General features: G+C 42.1%; 1 long non-coding RNA gene across 1 annotated transcript; it reads right to left on the bottom strand.

Moving 5' to 3' along the window:
- Positions 1–12,686: 12,686 nt before the first annotated feature.
- Positions 12,687–16,569, bottom strand: LOC142170669 (uncharacterized). The gene is made up of 2 exons (XR_012700004.1): positions 14,310–16,569; positions 12,687–13,005 (listed from the first exon to the last, which is right to left on the bottom strand). It is a non-coding gene; the product is annotated as an uncharacterized LOC142170669 (long non-coding RNA).
- Positions 16,570–21,610: the final 5,041 nt, after the last annotated feature.

Here is a 21,610-nt window from a genome sequence, read left to right as displayed (position 1 = left end):
AGCCCAACCAAACAACCCACACTTATATTTTTCCATATCCGTTATACTTTGAGTGCTTCTAAGAGGTGATAGGGTTCAACAAATAGGCTACTTAAACTTGGGTTAGGCTTGTAATGTGGTTGCCAAGGAAAACAAGCTTACAGGCTCAACGAGGTTGACTAGGGTATACTTAGGTGGGAACAAGCATACATAGAAGGGTTAAGCAAAGAAACGCCTATATCACTTTCCAAACCAAACAGGGCTACCATTTCGCTTTGCACACACAGGGAAAGTTCTAGGCATTGAATGTTAACACAGAATATAGAAAAACCTCACTCACACACGGCACATGACTCAATTCAGTTAGGATCATCAGACACTCTATTCTAAGTGTCACACCTCCTTTTTCCTACCCCCCAAGGTATGAGGGAGTTTTTCCAATTAAAGTAACAATCGAAATGGGATTATTTTATTTAAAAATCAGAGTTGCCACTTGGAATAATTTATGATGTCCCAAATCACCGGTTTTAAATCCCGAATCGAGGAAAGATTGACTTTGTTTTACAGTCCGCGAACACAGAAATCCCGGTAAGGAATTTTGTTAACCCAGGAGAAGGTGTTAGGCATTTCCTAGTTCCGTGGTTTTAGCACAGTCGCTCAACTATTATTATTGGCCTATTTATCTAATTTTAAATTTTTTTTAAAAACCTATGTGCATTTTATTCCTTTTAAAAGCTGCTTTTAATAATCCAACTATTATACAACTAATTATAATAATACAACTATTATACAACTAATTATTTGATTACACATTGCGAATCATGTCACGGGAACCATACCCATGATCCACAATATGTTTATTTTAATTAACAAGATTAAATTGTGGCCGAGTCACATAAACGTACCCCTGAATTTTAGAAATTAAAGTATCACAACTACGTCACGGGAACCATACCCGTAGCTGTGACAATTATTTAATTAACGCGTCTAAAGCAAACTACGAAAGCTCACGACCTTTTTTATACTAATTTTTGTATTTATGTTAGGGCCATACATTATGAATTTTATTTGCGTATGGTGCATCTCAATTTATTTTAAGAAAAGGATTGTATCTAACTAAGGCAAACCAAAATACTCCTACTTATATCTAATAAAAACTAAGTATCACAACCACGTCAAGGGAACCGTACCCGTAGTTGTGATGATTTAATTACGTGCCTAAAACAAACTACGAGATTCATCAATTATTTTCCTAAGACTAGTTTGAAACTATTGTGAGGCTATAAATTATTGACCCTGTATTGTTCAGTTGTAGAACTATCAACAAACCTCATAAAACTATATCTATGTACCCCTAAAGCAATATTTATTAGCTAACAATGACGATCAGAAAAGTTACGGCAAGAATTAACTTCTTATTACATTTTTTAAAAGTATCAACTAGAAGGAAAAGAAAAATTATAGACTAAAGTTCAAACACAACAATAACACTACAATTAATCAGTAAACAAATAGAAGGAAGAAATAAGATTAACTACAGACAAAAAAAGATTTCACTGTTCAAAATCAACAATATACCAAATTGCCAAATTGAACCCCTCTATTAACACCTAGCTAGAGTTATATCAAAGTTCCTTTGGTATTAGAAAACCAGATTTCATTACATAAAATGAACATAGCACTGAACGAAGCGTAAGTAGCAAAAGAGACGACTGAATACTTGAGGACTTTGGGGCATTACATTTACTCGAATTTTTCGCTGGAAAGCAATTCAGAGACATACCAATCACAAGCCGTTCACAGAATAACAATTAAAGTATGAATTTTAATCCAAACACAAGTAGTAAACATGAGATAAATCTAGAAGAAAAACAAACGGAAGAAGGGACCTCAAACGAAGGATTTGACTCTACTAGTTCGAAACTCAACAACGAACAAGAACCTCGAACTGACCTCGAGGGAAAACTTTCTAACTCGAACGGATCTGCTCGGAGTTCTCTCAAGTAAGAGATGAGGGAAATTGAGAGGGGCCGATTTTTACTTTTTATAGTGTCAAATCCATATGTGATCTTTCTTCGCAAACAAACCAAAAGGTCAAGCAACGTTTATAAAGAGAGAGGGTCACTGATTTTCATGGAGTTCTACCGGATTTCATGGTATTTCCGGTGAGTTTCTGCCTTCCCCGTTCCAGATTTCTTATTTCTATGCGTGTGTGGCCGTGTGTGAGTTTTTTCCGGCGAGCTATGGTAAAGAGGAGGAGGAGATCGGCTACTGCTGTGCGTGGACGTTCATGGTGGTCTCTTATGGAAACAATGGATGGTTTGTTCTTTGAAGAGAAGGGCTATTATGGTAGTTATGCAGGGGTCACGGCTGGGGCTGGTTTGAGTCGTGAGGTCCGGTGGCTACTGCTTTTCTGAGTCTGGGGACGAGGGGGGCTACGGAGGTAGTGGAGTTAGTGTGAAGCTTCTTTTCATGGCTGCTGCGGCTGAAACTCCTTTAGGGCTCTAAGGTTTTTTTGTTGGCTTTTTCATGAAGAAGATGAAGAAGGTTCTTTTGTGTCAGTCCCTTCAAATGAAAAATAACGGTTGATTGTTATATCTCTTAGGTCCTAGCTCTGTTTTTTGTGTATCTTTTGCTCTTAGGTCCTTAGGCTCTATTTTGTTTATTTGTTTATCAAAAGTAGAGTCTAAATGGTCCCTAGGGTTAGCTTGATGGGTATTGGGTATTAGATTTAATAGGCTAATCTGAATTGGGCCAACAATTGAGCTCTAACTCCTAAAATTGTGGTCCAACACCTTAATTGACTCATTTTAATATAAGATAAAAATACTACACAATGCAAAAGGTAATCCTAATTAATTACATTAAATTATATTAAAACATGAAACTATTTTTGTGTTTTCAAAAATATATTAAAAGTAAAAAAAAATAAGGTACTATTTTGTATATTTTTTATTTAAATTTATGAAAGCTACATAAACTAAAATATTTTTTTGTAATTTTCATTTATGTTACGAAATAAAGTAAAAGAGTCAAAATTAGTTGAAATAGCGCTATTAGGCTTAAACTAAATATTTACATGCTAAAATATAAAAAATCTTGGGGAGGGTCAAAAATCACATGTCTACAGCTGTCCCTCTTTGACTGGAAATGCGAAGAGTTTTCAGACAAAGAACGACTAGACAGGTTTTCTGACTCGACCATTATTTAAAGAGACCAAAAGCTAAAAGAAAGGAGAATGTGACCAAGCTCTGGTATCTGAGCTGCCTACATATCCTTGGCTATAAAGGAATTAGACCACGTATAGTTCAGAAGCAGAAATAGTGACGGAGTATACTGAGGTAGAGAGTCGGTCGAGGTGCTATCGAGGTTCCGGTCCGCGGTCCTGGTATTACATCAAAATCAAAAAAATAAAAAAGACTAACTAAGCCTGTCAACTATGAGTTACAAGATTCCTATCTATAAGTCTTTTGAAGCTTGATTTTGAGTCTTGAATGGTTCTTCATGCAGACTTTGGATTTGAACCTTGACGCTTGCTAGTTGCAGGTGCTAGTTCATTCTTCTTCAGCTTTTCGAACCAAACCGGACATACCATGCTTGTGACTTCAATCATGTCTTGAGCAGCTCACATTTTCATCAACTTCTGCATCTGGATTCACTTCTTGCCTTTCCTTTTTGTTTTCTTTTATTCTGGATTGTGACTAACTTCCGTTGATCATCTTGGACTGTTGGCTCGCATTCTTGCCGCAAGCTTCTTTCGTTGCTGACTTGAATTGCATTCTGAAGTGAATTCTCTTATTCTCCAGGTAGGCGCCTGATTGCCAATATTCGAACTGTCTTCCTTTGAACATTGCTGCTTTCCCTTTGTTCTCCAGGTGGGCTCCTGATTTCCAACACTTGTACTGCTTTTCACTTGACTCATTTTCACTTTGTTCTCCAGGTGAGCTCCTGATTGCTGAACTTGAACCGTCTTCCTTTGAACATTGCTACTTTTCCTTTGTTCTCCGGGTGGGCTCCTGATTTCCAACACTTGAATTGTTTTCCTTTTGTTGTAGGCTTTTGCTTTCCAACACTTGAACTGCTTTCCTTTTGTTCTCCAGGTGGGCTCCTGATTTCCAACACTTGAACTGCTTCCCCTTCATTCTCCAGGTGGGCGCCTGATTACCAACACATGAATTGTCCACCACTCTGAAACTTGAATTGCTTTCCCTTTGTTTTTCAGGTGGGTGCCTGATTGCTGAACTCGACCCGTTTTTCTTTGAAACTTGAGTTGTTTTCCCTTGTTCCCCAGGTGGACGCCTGATTGCAACAAAACAAACAAAACAAAAGAAATTTTTATGCCCCAGTTTGATATTGGGAACATCTGTGAGTGTTAACCAATTCTTGTTATCAAAATAAGTTCTAAGCTAAATTCCATTATCTTGAAAAATTTCAAAACCAAGTCTTATCTCAAAAGTGAAAAACTTAAATGCTAAATTATACTTCCCAAAAGTAAAACTCTCGTCAGACCTTGTCACTTGCGAGGGTCTCACAACTTACTGAATCCCGTCATCCGGGAGGGTACTAGAAACTTACTGTTGAGCCTGTCTGGCACCTACTTTCCTCACGGAGGGTTTCTCCGGAACAAACAAAATTTCCTGCCCCTGTTTCAATCAAAGAAAACTTGTGAGTTTAAGCGTGGTGATTGGTTTGCGGCCTTGAATTTGAGGGCGATTGCTCCTTCACTTCCCATGATAACTTCGATTTTAACTCGAAAGGCCTTGCCTATTTATTGATTGACCACTTTCTCTATCACCCTTATCACGAAAAATAACTCTGGTCCGTTCAAACCCAATACCATTCATCGGTTGCATTGTGCTCATACATTGACATATACTGAACCTTTGTGTTTCACATGAATCCCAAAACACGTCACTTGCCACCCACTCAGTGCACATGTTGTTCCTTCTTGACTTAAACCACTGGCCTTGGCCTTGAGGTCTATTGCTCCTTCACTTGCCATGATAACTTTGGTTTCCGCTTGGTAGACCTTGTTGTCACTGGTTAACCACTTTGTTTGCCAATCTTATCACAAAAAATACCTTTGATCTGTTCACCCAACACCCTCCATCTGTTGCATTGTTCATGAATTTACATATACCAAACCTTTTATTTCACATGAATCCCAAAGCACGTTGATTGTTACCAACTCAGTGCGCATGCTATTCTTTCCTAACTTATGCCACTTTGATGTGCTAGCCAGATCCCGTTTTGTGCAATTGGAAAGCTGGTGACAAATTTTGAAGTCATTTCTCACTTGTTCTAACCAAACAAATTCAGGAAGAGGAAGTAAACAAGACACAAGGAACAAAGTAAAAGACAATGGAAAGAGATGATTCCTAACAGGAAAACTACAAAGTATAAACTTATCAGATGTGGATACTAATTCTAATGACCATGACATGCACCTTTGGATCAAGTGGCCTAATCTGTCAAGCAAGTCTGATATTCAACTCTTGTTATACCCCTAAACTGTGAAACTGGGCTTCAATCCTTCGATTATCCAATCTGATTCACGATCCTTATTCGACTTGTAGTTCCCGAAGGGTTTTCACCATCAAGCCTCTCCCATTTGGTGAAGGTTTTCACCAATAAGACTCTCTCATTTTGTTCTTTTCTTCTTATTTCCCTGATTCTGTAGATGACAAGGCATTAACCATGGTAAAAACATCATATACCCTTGGCATGTCTAAACTCAGCACTCTCAAAGATTATCCGGGAGGTATATTTTTGGACTGTAATGTGGCTTTTGGACAGGGGTAGAAAGAAATAAAATCATAAAGGCTCAAAATAACTAAGACAACGAGTTTAATTTATTTACAACTTTTGGAATCCATTTTAAAAACTTTGCCCCAATTCTGAAACAATGGAATTTGACTCTCTTTCTTTTTTCTTTTTGAGATGGAATTTCTAAGAAAGACTGCCCCACTCTAGGAAACACATCAGGAAACTCCCTCACAACTGGGACAGAATCAATACTGGGAGTCTTTGCACCGACATCCCTCACAAAGGATAGATACGAAATGCAAACCTTCCCAACTATGAGTTGGGCCTTCAAGAATGAGATTACCCTACTAGGAACATAATCAGTCAAACCTCGCCACTCGATTCCTGGCACACCCGGTATAGCCAATGTCACTGTCTTAACATGATAGTCCAAGATATCATGGCTCGGAGATAGCCAATCCATCCCCAAAGTAACATCGAAATCCACCATACATAATAATAAAAGATCCACTCGGGTCTCCAGACCCCCAATAGTCACCACACACGACCGGTACACACGGTCTACAACAACAGTATCACCCACCGGAGTAGATACATGAATAGGTGAAAAGGGATACTCATGGGGCGTATCTAAAGAACGGGCAAAGTATGATGACACATAAGAAAAGGTGGAACGGGGATCAAATAATACAGAGGCATCTCTATGGCAGACTGAAACAATACCTAAAATCATAACATCTGAAGCAGTAGCATCTGGTCTACCTAGGAGGGAATAGAAACGAGCCTGACCACCACCTGATCGACCTCCCCCTCTAGGGCGACCCCTAGCTGACTGACCCCCACCCCTAACTGCTTGGGCGGGTGGTGAAGTAACTGGAGCTGAAGTCGAGGGCTGACCCCTTGCTAAGTCAGACCCTCAAGAAGATGAGGACATTGCCTCCTCATATGCCCAAACTCTCCACACTCATAGCAATTCCCCGGTGCTGGAGATGGGGACTGAAGGGAACCCCTAGCACCGGAATGACCAGTAAAAGGACCTAGCATGGAAGAACCCTGAACTGATGGAGCTCGGGACAAACTCTTGGTTGGAAGGGGCACTGAGTGAAGAATGGCCCTGATAAGAACTGTGAGAACCATGACCCGATGATGCCCCACGATAACCCAAGTGAGCTGACTGAGTTTGCCTAAATGGACGGCCTCTACCGTGCTGAAACTAACCTCTCGAAGAAGCACTACCAAAGCTACCAGATCCCCGAGGCCTCTAAGTCTCCCTCTCCTCTCGTTCCTGGCAACGAACTGACTCAATCTCACAGGCGATGTCAACAACCTCCTCGAAAGTAGCACATGTCACCCTCTTTCTTGTCATGAGAATACGAAGCTGATAAGTGAGGCCATCGACAAACCTCCTAATCCTCTCTCTATCTGTCAGAACCAACTAGACCGCATAACGAGCTAACTCAGAGAACCGCATCTCATACTATGTCACAGTCATCTATACCTAACGCAGCTGCTCGAACTATCTGCATAGCTCCTCCCGGCGAGACCATGGCACATACTTCTCCAGGAAAAGAACAGAGAACTGCTCCCAGGTAAGGGACGCTGCACCAACAGGCCTACGTCTCTCATAAGCCTCCCACCAAGTAAAGGCAGCTCCAGAAAACTGAAAGGTAGTAAATGCTACACCACTGGTCTCTAGAATACCCACTGTACGAAGCATCCTCTGACACTTATCCAAGAAACCCTGGGCATCCTCGCCCTCTGCACCACTGAAAGTCGGAGGCTGAAGTCTACCAAACCTCTCTAATCGACGTTGCTCGTCGTTCGGCATAACTAGTACCACATACTCCTAAGCTGGTACAACCGGCTGGGCTGGAGGTGCCCCCAATGTCTGAAGTCTCTACACAACCTGCTCAGGTGTGTGAGCAACGGGAGTCTAGGTGCCTCCCCCGGCCTGAGAAATAGTTGCGGCCGTAAAAACTGAGACCGCCTGAGTCAAACCGGTACATACTGATAAAATCTAAGCTAAAGCCTCCTAAAGGCCTGGAATCACAATAGGCACAGCCGGTGCCTGAGCTGGTGTTGCTGCAGCGTCAACACTGGGACCTAATCCTGAACTGAGGTAGTTGGTGGATATGCAAGTGTTGCCCTAGCTGTTGTGCGGGCTACACCCGCCCCTTCCCCTGCCCCTGCCATGGCCTCGACTGCGCCCTCGGCCTCTAGTGGCGCTAGCTGGTGGTACTAGTGGTCGTCCATCCTGCCCGGTAGCACGTGTCCTCACCATCTATGAGAGAATAGGATAACAAAAGTTTAGTACTAGGATCAACAGATTGGCACGACAAGAATTTCAAGAATATGAAGTTTTTCCTAAAGGTTTTGTAGCCTCCCGAGGATAAGTACAAACGTCTCTGTATCGATCCGCGAGACTCTACTAAACCGGCTCATGACTCGCAAGACCTAGATAACTTAGGTTCTGATACCAACTTGTCACAACCCCAAATACCCGGTCGTGATGGCACCTATCACATTACTAGGAAAGCCAACCCAAACCATTAATCATTGTGAATTTCTTTTTATAAAACCGTTTTCTAACACAGGTTTAAATCTCAATTTTTATAAGAATGTATAAAACAGCTAAAAATGTGCGGAAATTGATATAATATTAAACCAACACAGCCCAAACATCTGGTGTCATGAGTCTAGAGCCTCTAAATATACAACCGACTGTCAAATACATCATAAGTCTAAAATGCAAAAAATAACAAGATAGGAAGGAGGAAAGCAGGGTTGTGGATGCCATGCAGCTACCTTGCAGTCTCCAGCAAACTCTGATAAAGCTGAGTACCCTCACTCTGCCGCTCGGGCACCTGGATCTGTATACAAGGTGCGAGGAGTAACGTGAGTACCCTAACTCAATAAGTAACTAAAGTAAATAAGGTCTGAAAGTAGTGACAAGCATTTTAAAATCATATAAAGGAGTAAACACAGAATAACAGATCCAACTCCATAGTTTAAAAACCAAATTCGTCATAAAAGCTTCAATTTCAAGTGGAACACTTAAAATTGTTTACTTAGCAATTTTTCAACAGAGGCTTATTTTAAAGAAGAGTGAAATCAGTGAAAATATCATAAATGGGCCCCTCGGGCAAGGTATCACTCAGAATATGGCCTCTTGGGCAGCCTCTCAGTCACTCGTGACTCAACTCTTGTCACTCAATACTCACTCTCAGCACTCAGGCTTAATAATATATCATAATAGTATCATAGTAACAGCTGCGGCGTGCAGCCCGATCCATAGTTTATAGTCGACTACGCTCACGGAGAGTGTACAGACTCCGAAGGGGCTTCTACAGCCCAAGCATCATATCGCTGCCGTGTGCAGCTCGATCCAATATATATATCGCTACGGCGTACAACCCGATCCATATAAGTATCGCTGCGGCGTGCAAGCCGATCCATAATATATATATATATATATATAATCCTCACCATTAGGTCCTAACCTCTCTCCGTCATTAACCTCACAACCGTTTGGGCATAATAGAGAATTCAGGGAAACTCAGTCCAAACAGTCCTCACATTTAAGAAGTAGAGTGATAAAATTAGTTTTAAACAATAAACAAGTAAAACATGACTTAGGATATGCTTTCAAACAAATAGAGTGAGGAAGAATAGTAAAAATGCCCCTAAGGGTCTCAACAGGTCGGCACAAGGCCCCAAACATGGCATACATCCCATAATACAGTATAAATGTCTAAAATACTGAACAATGTAATTTCAAATCAAATGCGCGACTTAATTGTCGCTACGTGGCGGACTAAGTCGCAATCCCTACTGGTGCATGCCCACATGCTCGTCACCTAGCATGTGTGTCATCTCATTTATCAAAATAAAGTACCGGGATTTTGTACCCTCAGTTCCAGATTTACAATGGTTACTTACCTCAAACCGGATGAAAATACTACTCCGCGACGCCTTTGCCTCTCGCCTCAGCCTCAGCTCGCGCTCAATCTACCCAAAATCAGAATCATAACATTAGAATATGCTAAAGGGACGAAGCCCATGCAAAAAGAATCAAATTATACCAAAAATCCCGAAATTGGCCAAACTCGACCCCCGGGCCCACGTCTTGAAACTCAATAAAAATCACATCAACAGAATCCTTATCCTCCCACGAGTTCATACATACCAAGAATACCAAAATCCGATCAAAAATGGCCCCTTAAATCCCTAGATAAAAGTCTCAAGTTTCCAAGCCCTAACTCCCCAATTTAGGCTTCAAATTCCCCAAATTTCATGTTTAATTGGGTAGAAATCATAATAGGATCGAGTTTTAAGTCCAAAATTCTTACCTCCAATAAGTTCTCCTTGATTGCCTCTTCAATCTCTCTCAAAAATCTTCAAAACTGAGTCAAAAATGGTGAACTTAGGCCAAAACTCGCGAAAATGGCCTTTTAAACATTCTGCCTAGCGATCAGAAACCTTCTTCGCGAATGCGCTCAAAGCCTCATGTTTGCGAAGCACAAAATTTCCATTGACCAAAATTCTCCTACGCGAACGCGACCGCATCATCGTGAACGTGATGCCTCAGCTTCACCAACCATCGCGAACGCGGTCAAGCATCTCGCGAAGGTGATGCTTCCCATTCCGACCCTTCACGAACACGGGACCCCCTCGCGAACGCGAAGGCCAAATCTGATGCCTCCCTTCCTGACCCTTCGCGAACGCGAGGGTCCACACGCGAACGCGAAGAACAAAATGTCTGCAACAGCTGAAACCAAAATCTTCAACTTTCTTAAACTTGAAATGGTCTGTTCAACCATCTGAAACTCACCCGAGGCCCTTGGGACCTCAACCAAACATGCCAACATATCCCATAACCTCATTCAAACTTGTTCCAATCTCCGGAACGCCCAAAACAACATCAAAACACCAAAATTACATCGGATTCAAGCCTAAGAATTTCAAAAACTTCTAAATTACGCTTTTGATAAAAAAACCCAATCAAACCACGTCCGAATGACCTGAAATTTTGCACACACATCCCAATGACACATCGGAACTACTGCAACTCTTGGAATTCCATTTCGACTCCTATATCAAAATCTCACCTACCAACCAGAAAACGCCAAATATCCAATTTCACCAATTCAAGCCTAAATCTACTCCTGACCTCCAAAACACATTCTGATCATGCTCCTAAGTCCCAAATCATCTCCCGAAGCTATCCGAACCATTGAAATTCACATACGATCTCTCTAACACATAAGTCAATATCTGATTGACTTTTCCAACTTAAGCTTCTTCAAAAGAGACTAAGTGTCTCAAACCATGCCAAAACCTCTCCGAACCTGAAACGATCAGCCCGATGACATGAAATGCAATTGAACAAAGCAATAAGAAGCAGAAATGGGGAAACCAGAGTAGTAACTCATGAGACGACTGGTCGGGTCATCACACAAGGATCTCTTCATGGACTGCAAAGAAACTGTCGTATGCTGGAAGAGTGCAATTGGTTCAAACAATATTGTTTGGTATTCAGTCCTACTGGTCACAGTTGTTCAATTTGCCTAAAAAAGTCTTGAAGATGATAAAAGCTTACTGCAGGAGCTATATCTAGTATGGGGTTAATACTGTCACACCTCCTTTTTGCGCGCCCGTCCCGAAGGGTTGAATGCGTGAGGGAGTTTTTCCAATTTAAGTGACAATATTCGAAATGGGATTATTTATTTAATTCAGAGTCGCCACTTGGGAAAGGTTTGACTTTTGGTGTCCCAAGTCACCGGTTTATCTTGAATCCCAATTCGAGGAAAATATTCGACTTTCCAAATGAAGTCTGCGAACCAGAAATTCTAAGTAAGGAATTCTGTTGACCCGAGGGAAGGTGTTAGGCACCCCCGAATCCCGTGGTTCTAGCACGGTCGCTTAAATTGTTATAATGGCTAAATATATGATTTTAATACATGTTATAACTTGTGTGCTTTTATTAAGTGTAAACCCCTTTTATTATTATTTTTAATAGAATTGCAACGTCGTAAAAATGCATCTCGAACCACGTCACAATCAATGCACCCGTGGTTGTTAATACGTTTCGACTCCGTTGAGATTTGGATTTAGGTCACATAAATGCGCACCCAAGTTTAGGAAAGTAATATTATAAAAAACACACCTAAAAATACTAACACGTTTGCAATTTACGAAGGCCATGAAATTTACTAAATGGCACACCTCGAATTCTAAGGATTAAACGACACTTTGGCTGAAAACGAGGGCCAAGATTTCGTTATTTTTTTTAATTAGTATGGCGCGCCTCGAACCAAACTATGATATTCATGATTTGCTCCTTGCCTAAGCAATACGTGATTCGTTTAAGCAAATATGGTGCAAGATGTTTCATGCAACAATCTTTATCTGGTCAGAATAAATAGACGAATTCGGACCAACATCTAAACAAAATCGACACACTGTATATAGTATTGCATAAAATACTTACCCAATCTTAATAAAGCGACTTGGAAATAAGGGCTTTTTTTTAGTGGAAGAAAAAGCTTTTATTGGGATTAACAGATTCTATACAACTTCAATCCTTTCTTTCTTCTTAGTTTTGCCAATCCTTTTTCACATGAGAACGGATTCTTGTGGTTGCCATGAAAATATATCGGTTTACAATGGTGAGAAGTGGTTTTGTCCACTGAAATTCATGCTATCAACATTTAAACACTTCTACAAAATATTAAATCTCATGTACTAGTCAAATAAAAATATATAAGAAAAAAAAGTCATTCTTTTCATCTTGGATGCGGTACTTCAATGCAACAAACAAGCAATATTAGACCAAATGAAATTAAAAGAGGGAGATCCATGGATAGCATGATAAATCAATTAACAAGAAAATGAAATGAAACTATAAACCACAACTTAACTTCACTACAACAATCATACCATCATGAAAATATTCATTCATTTCCTAAACCCATAAGATTTAAGCAGAATACTTGATTGAACAAAACTTTAAAACAACGAGTTCATAGAATAGCTATAGCGTCCAACAGTCACAATAAGGAAGAAAGTAGTTACACAAAAAAACTATGTGATTTAGCTCTTAATTACAAACCTCCCTTTTGGGCAGAATACACTAATTGAAAAGTCAAAAGTACACAGTGATAGTATATTAAAAGAAGAAAGGGTGTAGACTAGCTTTCTCATTCTTAATTCATGACTCAAGTTTACACCTCAAATGATATCCATAGGATCAAGATATACCTGGAAAGAGGAAAACAAAGAGGGGAGTGAGATTTAGCAGACTCAGCAGCAGCAAGAATCAGTGTTCAGCAAGCACAAATGAACCCAGGAATGACTAAAGAGGACCAACTTAAAACTCACAATTTAGAACCAATAGTATATCAATGGAACACAATCAACAAAACCACACTAACACAATCCAATTGCTTGAATGCAAACTAAATTTAGCTCTTCAAATTGATGAAAACAGTTCAAGAAGAATGAGTTAAGAGAGATCAGACAATCAAACTTAAACTAACAATACAATTTTCTACACTTTTATATCATTTCTTCTGGATTCTCAACTTCCTCACTCAGGTTTTCAAAATGTCCAAGGTTGTCCCTCTCTATTGCTCTCCGTCAGATTATTAAGCTCCCTTGACCTCTCTATTTTTCAGGTTTTTTTTTTCTTCTTACAATTTCGGATCCCCCTTTTCTTGTGTTCTACCTCCCTTTTATTCTGATTTCCAGCTCTCTAAAGTGGGCATTCCATTAGTGCATTTGCCACTAACAACTTATCTTTTCAGTTTTTCATTATCCCACTACCCTAGTGCCTTCTTATTTTACTAGTAATGCCCATTTCAATCCTCTAAAATCAACCAGTGCCTTTCTCGTTACAAGTGTCCACTCCCTTATTAATTAATTAGTTAGTGCAACTTCCATTACCAATCTCCTTTTCCATTTTTTAATTGTCTACTTGCTGAATTAGTGACACACTATCCTAGTGTTGTTATTAAAAATCAGTTGATGAATAGCAAGCCATTATGTCCAGCTATAACTAATTCGAGCAAACATATGGGCAAATAGCTAAATGAACAACTTCAAATCCGCGGAGAACAACTACGAAAAAAAAATCTATAACTGCAGCTTCTCAACTACGTTCAATCCACCAGCATTTGTGCAGTAAGGGTGTAAACTATCCAGAAAACATGTTCTAGGAAAAGACATAAAATCACTCCAACATTTCCTATAACAAGTATTTGGCCAGCAACTTAGTTTGAATATCATTTGGAATACCAATGGCGCAAGTCTTATCTTTACGGTATCTTACTTGATTTTACTAAATCAATTAGAACATGAAGATTGCAATTTTACCTTTGCACTATTAGGTAAACGTCCATATTTACAACATGACAGTAAAGTAAGAAGAGGACATTTTCTTTTATAGAGCAACCAAAACCCATGTATTGGCTATACGGATTCAAACTTATGCACAAATCAAACCATATCAACTCAATCATCAAAACCATGTATATGAAATTAAAAGAGATAGGAAAGAATTGAACCTAGTGTTGCCAATTAATGAGAGTTTTCAACTTCACAACTTCTGGACACCAAAATGGCTACAGCAAGTGACACAACTGAAATTTAAACCATAGATGCAAAACGGATCTCAAACCGGAAACAACGATTCTGCGAAATGTGACTCCGAGCTTCGACAGCGACTCAAAATCAGCGAATTCAACTCTGACTCAAACAAACTCCATCTCGCCACTAGTGCACAAGCTAGTCTCGCGGCAAGGTTAAAGTAATGTAAACAATCCATAAAGTAAAGAGAAATGCTAACCCTGCCCTTGTTTCGGTCCGTTTCCTCTATGTGGATTAGAGATGAGAAAATTAGTTTATCTTTTTGCTCTTGTTCTCTCCCTATGTTTACGTGTGTGTGTGTGCGTGATTTTCAGGCTGAACACGCCGCGAATTTGGTGGTTGTTCGGCGATGGGGCTGGGTGGAGTTGTCTGGTTCGTGGTTGGAGATGGAGGAGGGAGCTGTGGCGCCGCTGGTTGAGGTCGTTTGTTGGGTGGGGAAATGAAGAAGACGGGGTTGGGAGGCGTGGAGTGGACGATGGTCTGGGAGGTGTTACTTGGGGGTGGTGGCTTTAATTAGGGTTGAAGAAGATGGAGAAATGACAAATGAAATGGAGTGGGGGTCGTTTGTCTAGGGGTAGTGGACCGGGTCGGGTTGACCGGTGGGTTGGGGCTGATTTGGGCTTGGGGTGAATTGGGTTGTAATTGGCCCAAATAGGGTCTTTTAATTAAGAAGACTAACTCTTTCTTCTTCTTTTTTTTTTCTTTTTATTTTCTCTTCAATAAAAATGCAAACCTAATTTTAACCTTGATCAAATTATCCTAGAATACTAATCTAAATAATAACTATCACACATAATCAAATACCAATAAACTTACACAATTTTGATATTAAACACTAAAATGCGAAGTACGTTATTTTTTGTGATTTTTCATATTTGTAAAACTTACCTAATTAATCCTAATTGTACAATTAAATCCAAAATGCAACATATTTTCCATTCTTTATTTATTTAAACACATAAATATGTACAGACATATGCAAATAATGACATAAAAATAAAAATAAAAATTCAACAAAAATGCATACAATAAAACTGATAATGTTTATTATTTATTTTTTTGATTTCTTTGGGAGTAGTTCGTATGGGGCAAAAATCACGTGCTCACAGCTGCCCCTCTTTGCCCGAAGACACGAAGGGTTTTCGTGCAAAGATAAAGTGAGCGATTTTTGCCCATCCGAGTACTCAGTATGAAGCATTTTTTTAAAAAAGATTTGACCGAACCTTTGCTTCAGAGGTTTCCTACATATCCTGGGCTGAACAGGAATCAGGTCAATGTAGTTCGGGAAATTTTGGTAGCTGGGACTACCATGGGATTGCAATGCTTGTTGTTACTGCTGTTGTTGTTGCTACTACCGCTTTACTGACCTCCTTATTACAACCAAAGGAAATTGAAACTGAACTAACTACTTATGCCTGTCAACCGCTAGTTACAAGATTCCTATCTATAATTCTTTTGCAATTTGATCTTGGGTCTTAGCTGATTCTGCTTGTAGATTTCGATCCAAATCTTGATGCTTGCAAGTTGTAGGCGCTTGTTTATTTCTGCGGTATTGAATGAAACGGGATTGGCGGAGCTCGGAAATTTGATCCAATTTTTGATCGACCTGCCCTTTGTTTGTTCCAATATGTGGGAACATCTTCTTTTTTTTCTTTTGTTCTTTTGTTCTTTTCTTCATTCTGGATTGAGACTCATCCCGTAGGTCGTCTCGATCTATGCACCTCAGGGTCAGACCTGCTAAGACAACAAAACAAACGAACGAAATTTTCTGCCCCAGTTTCATTAGGAAAATTTCGTGAGTTAATTGTCATGAAGATTTACAGCACTGATTAGGGGATTGGAAAAAACCCTAGTCTACAAAGCGCAACTCAGGGATTGGAGCCCTAATGTCGCAAAAGGTAAAAATGCACAACTCAGGGATTGGAGCCCTAATGTCGGCTAAAGGAAGGTTGCTCAACTCAGGGATTTGAGCCCTAATGCTGGCTAAATAGAAACTTGCTCAACTTAGGGATCGGAGCCCTAAATTGGGAGGATTGCCAGGTTATGCTGGAAAGGGTCCACGGGTTATGCCGGGAAGATTCATCGGGTTATGCCGGGAAGATTCATCGGGTTATGCCGGAAAAAGTCCACGGGTTATGCCGGGAAGATTCATCGGGTTACACCGGGGAAGTCATCGGGTTATGCTAGGGAGGTCCACGGGTTATGCGGGGGAAGTCATCGGGTTATGCCGGAAAAGGAAAAGAGTCCTCGGGTTATGCCGGGGAAGTCATCGGGTTATGCCGAAAAAGGGAAAGAGGTCCCTGGGTTATGCCAGGGAGGTCCACGGGTTATGCCGGGAAAGGGAAAGAGTCATCGGGTTATGCCGGGGAAGTCATCGGGTTATGCCGGGGAAGTCATCGGGTTATGTCGGGAAAAGGGAAAGAGTCATCGGGTTATGCTGGAAAGGGAAAGAGGTCCCTGGGTTATGCCAGGGAGGTCCACGGGTTATGCCGGGGAAGTCATCGGGTTATGCCGAAAAAGGGAAAGAGGTCCCTGGGTTATGCCAGGGAGGTCCACGGGTTATACCGGGGAAGTCATCGGGTTATGCCGGAGAAGGGAAAAGAGTCCTCGGGTTATGCCGGGGAAGTCATCGGGTTATGCCGGGAAAGGGAAAGAGGTCCCTGGGTTATGCCAGGGAGGTCCACGGGTTATGCCGGGGAAGTCATCGGGTTATGCCGGAAAAGGGAAAGAGGTCCCTGGGTTAGCCAGGGAGGTCCACGGGTTATGCTGGGGAAGTCATCGGGTTATGCCGGAAAAGGAAAAGAGTCCTCGGGTTATGCCGGAGAAGTCATCGGGTTATGCCGGGAAAAGGGAAAGAGTCATCGGGTTATGCCGGAAAGGGAAAGAGGTCCCTGGGTTATGCCAGGGAGGTCCACGGGTTATGCCGGGGAAGTCATCGGGTTATGCCGGAAAAGGGAAAGAGGTCCCTGGGTTATGCCAGGGAGGTCCACAGGTTATGCCGGGGAAGTCATCGGGTTATGCCGGAAAAGGAAAAGAGTCCTCGGGTTATGCCGGGGAAGTCATCGGGTTATGCCGGGAAAAGGGAAAGAGTCATCGGGTTATGCCGGAAAGGGAAAGAGGTCCCTGGGTTATGCCAGGGAGGTCCACAGGTTATGCCGGGGAAGTCATCGGGTTATGCCGGAAAAGGGGAAAGAGGTCCCTGGGTTATGCCAGGGAGGTCCACGGGTTATGCCGGGGAAGTCATCGGGTTATGCCGGAAAAGGGAAAAGAGTCCTCGGGTTATGCCGGGGAAGTCATCGGGTTATGCCGGGGAAGTCATCGGGTTATGCCGGGAAAGGGAAAGAGGTCCATGGGTTATGCCGGGAAAGAGTCCACGGGTTATGCCGGGGAAGTCATCGGGTTATGCCAGAAAAGGAAAAGAGTCCTCGGGTTATGCTGGGGAAGTCATCGGGTTATGCCGGGAAAGGGAAAGAGGTCCCTGGGTTATGTTAGGGAGGTCCACGGGTTATGCCGGGGAAGTCATCGGGTTATGCCGGAAAAGGGAAGGAGGTCCCTGGGTTATGCCAGGGAGGTTCCACGGGTTATGCCGGGGAAGTCATCGGGTTATGCCGGGGAAGTCATCGGGTTATGCCGGAAAAGGGAAAGAGGTCCCTGGGTTATGCCAGGGAGGTCCACGGGTTATGCCGGGGAAGTCATCGGGTTATGCCGGAAAAGGAAAAGAGTCCTCGGGTTATTCCGGGAAAAGGGAAAGAGGTCCCTGGGTTATGCCAGGGAGGTCCACGGGTTATGCCGGGGAAGTCATCGGGTTATGCCGGAAAAGGAAAAGAGTCTTGGGGTTATGCCGGGGAAGTCATCGGGTTATGCCGGGGAAGTCATTGGGTTATGCCGGGAAAGGGAAAGAGGTCCTTGGGTTATGCCGGGGAGGTCATTGGGTTATGCCGGGAAAGGGAGAGAGTCCTCGGGTTATGTCGGGGAAATCATCGGTTTAGAAAAAAAATGCAGGAAAGAATCGGGAGGAGACTTCCCTTTTGGGTTGATTATTGCAGCATAGCTATTTCTAACCCTTGCGCATTTCCTTTTGGCTGCACCTGCCTCTTGCAGGGTTGTACCTGCTTCCTGCTTAGTTCTTTTTGTATCGCAACTGCTTCAACTTCAAACAAAGTAAAATTGTTAGTTTGAAATTGTGGTCGGTTTTGTGGCCTTCATTGTTTTTCTTGGTCCCAAGCCTCATTTCTATTGAGAAAATTCGCCATTGATTGGCTTCCAAGGCGACCTCCTTTCAAACTGATAAGACTCAATATTTCAGGATTTTCAAGATGATTTGCGCGTGTACGGCTCTGTTTCTTCCGTCTCACTCTTCTTGGGGATTTTGAGGTAATCAAACGTCACGATCAGTCGGGATTGGACTGACGCATCATTGAGGCCGGGTATATTCTCCACCTCTTGCCAGACAGAGCCCTGTGAAACCGGTCCTGCCACCTTTTCTTTTTAGCATGTTTTGGGGCTTAGGGTTAAACCAAAAAGGAATCCAAAGAAACCTGTAAACAAAGAGCGAAGAAATGAATTTAAAAAGAAAAGCGTCCTTTTCGGGGAAAAGAAAGACTTATCTGAGGTGCATGTTGGCTTTAAATTGACATAACCTGCTTTTTGGACTGGATGCCCGACTCTCACGAACCTACATTTTCTCACGAACCAAACGGATCCATGTTTCCAAACCAGGGAACCTTGCCAGAACCTTCTGTGGTGAAATCCTTTTTTCGGCCGACAGCGCCCTTTGCGAGTTTTCGCTAGCCGACCACTCTCATTTCTCTTCTTACCGTCACCTTATAGTGCTCGTCATGAGTTTTCACTAACAAGACTCTCTCATTTTGATTTCTCTGCTCGCCATCGCCTTATGGTGCCCGTAGGTTTTCACCAATAAGACTCTCTCATTTTATTTCTCTCATCCTGACTGCGTCGGATCCGAGCAATTGCGTCCTTTGATTTTGAAGGAACTTTTGCCGATTGATCGGAAGGACTTGCAACAGGTTTGGGGTCAAAAGAACTTGGATCGAATTACAACTTTGGAACCGTCCAGGCGAGATTATCGCCGAATTATTATAATGTCTGCCCCAGTTTAACTTTTGGGGAAAACTGGATTTTCTTTTGGTGTGACAGAACCCCATAGAGAGGTTGCCTACGTATCCTTTCGGAATCAAATCAAACGTAGTTCAGGCAAATCATTTGTGTTTGTTTTTTTTTGTTTTTTTTTCTTTTTTTTTCTTTTTTTTAATAGCACTTCCGGGTTCCAAAGAGGGTAATGAAAGAAAGGTAAACGGCCCAAAGGGTTAGCAAAGGATTTGAGTGTTTGGGTAGCGGGAATGAAAGCCTTCGTCCTCTCAATTGTGCAAAAACAATCAGAGCAAATTCAGACATAGTATCTTTTTACTGCATCCGCATTCACGGCTGTGTCGGGATCTTTTCCTTCAATATCACCTAGATATAATGCTCCCCTGGGCAATATCTTCCTGATGATGTATGGACCTTTCCAATTAGGAGCAAATTTTCCTTTCGCTTCGTGGTGATGTGGAAGAATGCGCCTTAACACCAGTTGACCTACTTCAAAATTCCTGGGTCGCACTTTCTTATTGTAAGCACGGGACATTCTTTATTGGTACAACTGCCCATGACAGACCGCAACCATTCGCTTTTCATCGATCAGCGTTAACTGTTCCAAACGGGTTTTGACCTACTCACTGTCTTCAATTTCAGCTTCAACAATGATCCGGAGAGAAGGGATTTCTACCTCTGCCGGTATTACCGCCTCGGTCCCGTAAACCAACAAGTATGGGGTTGCCCCTACTGATGTGCGTACTGTAGTGCGATATCCCAGCAGGGCGAAAGGTAGTTGCTCATGCCATTGTCTGGAACTCTGGGTTGTCTTCCTCAAAATATTTTTGATGTTTTTGTTCGTCGCTTCAACAGCGCCGTTGGCTTTGGGCCGATAAGAGTGGAATTCCTATGCGTTATTTTGAACTATTCGCACACATCCTCCATCAAATGACTATTCAGGTTTGCTGCATTATCTGTGATTATAGTTGTAGGAATACCGAAACGACAGATAAGATTTGAATGTATGAAATCCACCACGGCTTTCTTAGTGACTGATTTGAGAGTGACAGCCTCGACCCATTTTGTGAAGTAGTCGATAGCGACCAATATGAATCTGTGTCCATTTGAAGCTTTGGGCTCAATCGGACCAATGACATCCATACCCCAGGCAACAAATGGCCAAGGTGCAGACATGGGATGCAGTTCTGTGGGAGGTGCGTGAATTAGATCTCCATGCACCTGACACTGATGACACTTTCGAACGAAGCTGAAACAGTCCTTTTCCATGGTCATCCAGTAATACCCGGCCCGCAGGATTTTCTTTGCCAAAACGTACCCATTCATATGAGGTCCACACACTCCTGCGTGTACTTCATGCATGATTCTGCCTGCTTCTTCGGCGTCAACACATCTTAATAAGTTGAGATTAGGGGTTCTTTTATACAATATCTCACCGCTCAAAAAGAATCCACTTGCCTGCCGCCTAATAGTTCTCTTCTGATCTCCAGTAGCATGTTCAGGGTATTCTTGTGTTTTCAAGAACCTCTTAACATCCTGGTACCATGGCTGGATACTTGGTCCTGCCTCGATGGCATTGCAGTAACCATGCCTTTCCCTGATTTGGATTTCCAAGGGATCGATGTAGGCGTTGCCTGGATAAGGCAACATTGAAGCCAAGGTAGCAAGTGCATCCGCTAGTTCGTTGTGACATCGCGGGATATACCTGAACTCTACTGATCTGAACCGCTTGCTGAGATCCTCTACATGCTGCCGGTAAGGAATAAGCTTGACATCTCGAGTTTCCCATTCACCCTGGGCTTGCCGGATAATCAAATCAGAATCCCCCATAATCAACAAATCCCCAACATCTTGATCGATCGCCATATTCATGCCCATGATGCAGGCTTCATATTCAGCTGTATTGTTCGTGCAAAAGAAACGAAGCCTAGCTGTAGCCGGATAATGTTGACCAGCAGGTGAGATCAAGATTGCCCCTATTCCCACACCTTTGGCGTTTACGGCCCCATCAAAGAACATCTTCCAAACGTGAGTGTTTTCCGAGACCACTTCTATGGTATTTATTTCTTCATTTGGAAAATAAGTACTCAATGGCTGGTATTCCTCATCA

The sequence above is a fragment of the Nicotiana tabacum genome, chromosome 16 (assembly GCF_000715075.1).
Source record: "Nicotiana tabacum cultivar K326 chromosome 16, ASM71507v2, whole genome shotgun sequence".
In the NCBI taxonomy this organism is placed as follows: domain Eukaryota; kingdom Viridiplantae; phylum Streptophyta; class Magnoliopsida; order Solanales; family Solanaceae; genus Nicotiana; species Nicotiana tabacum.
Note: the sequence above shows the minus strand (reverse complement) of the source record. Positions and strands in the feature narration are given on the sequence as shown.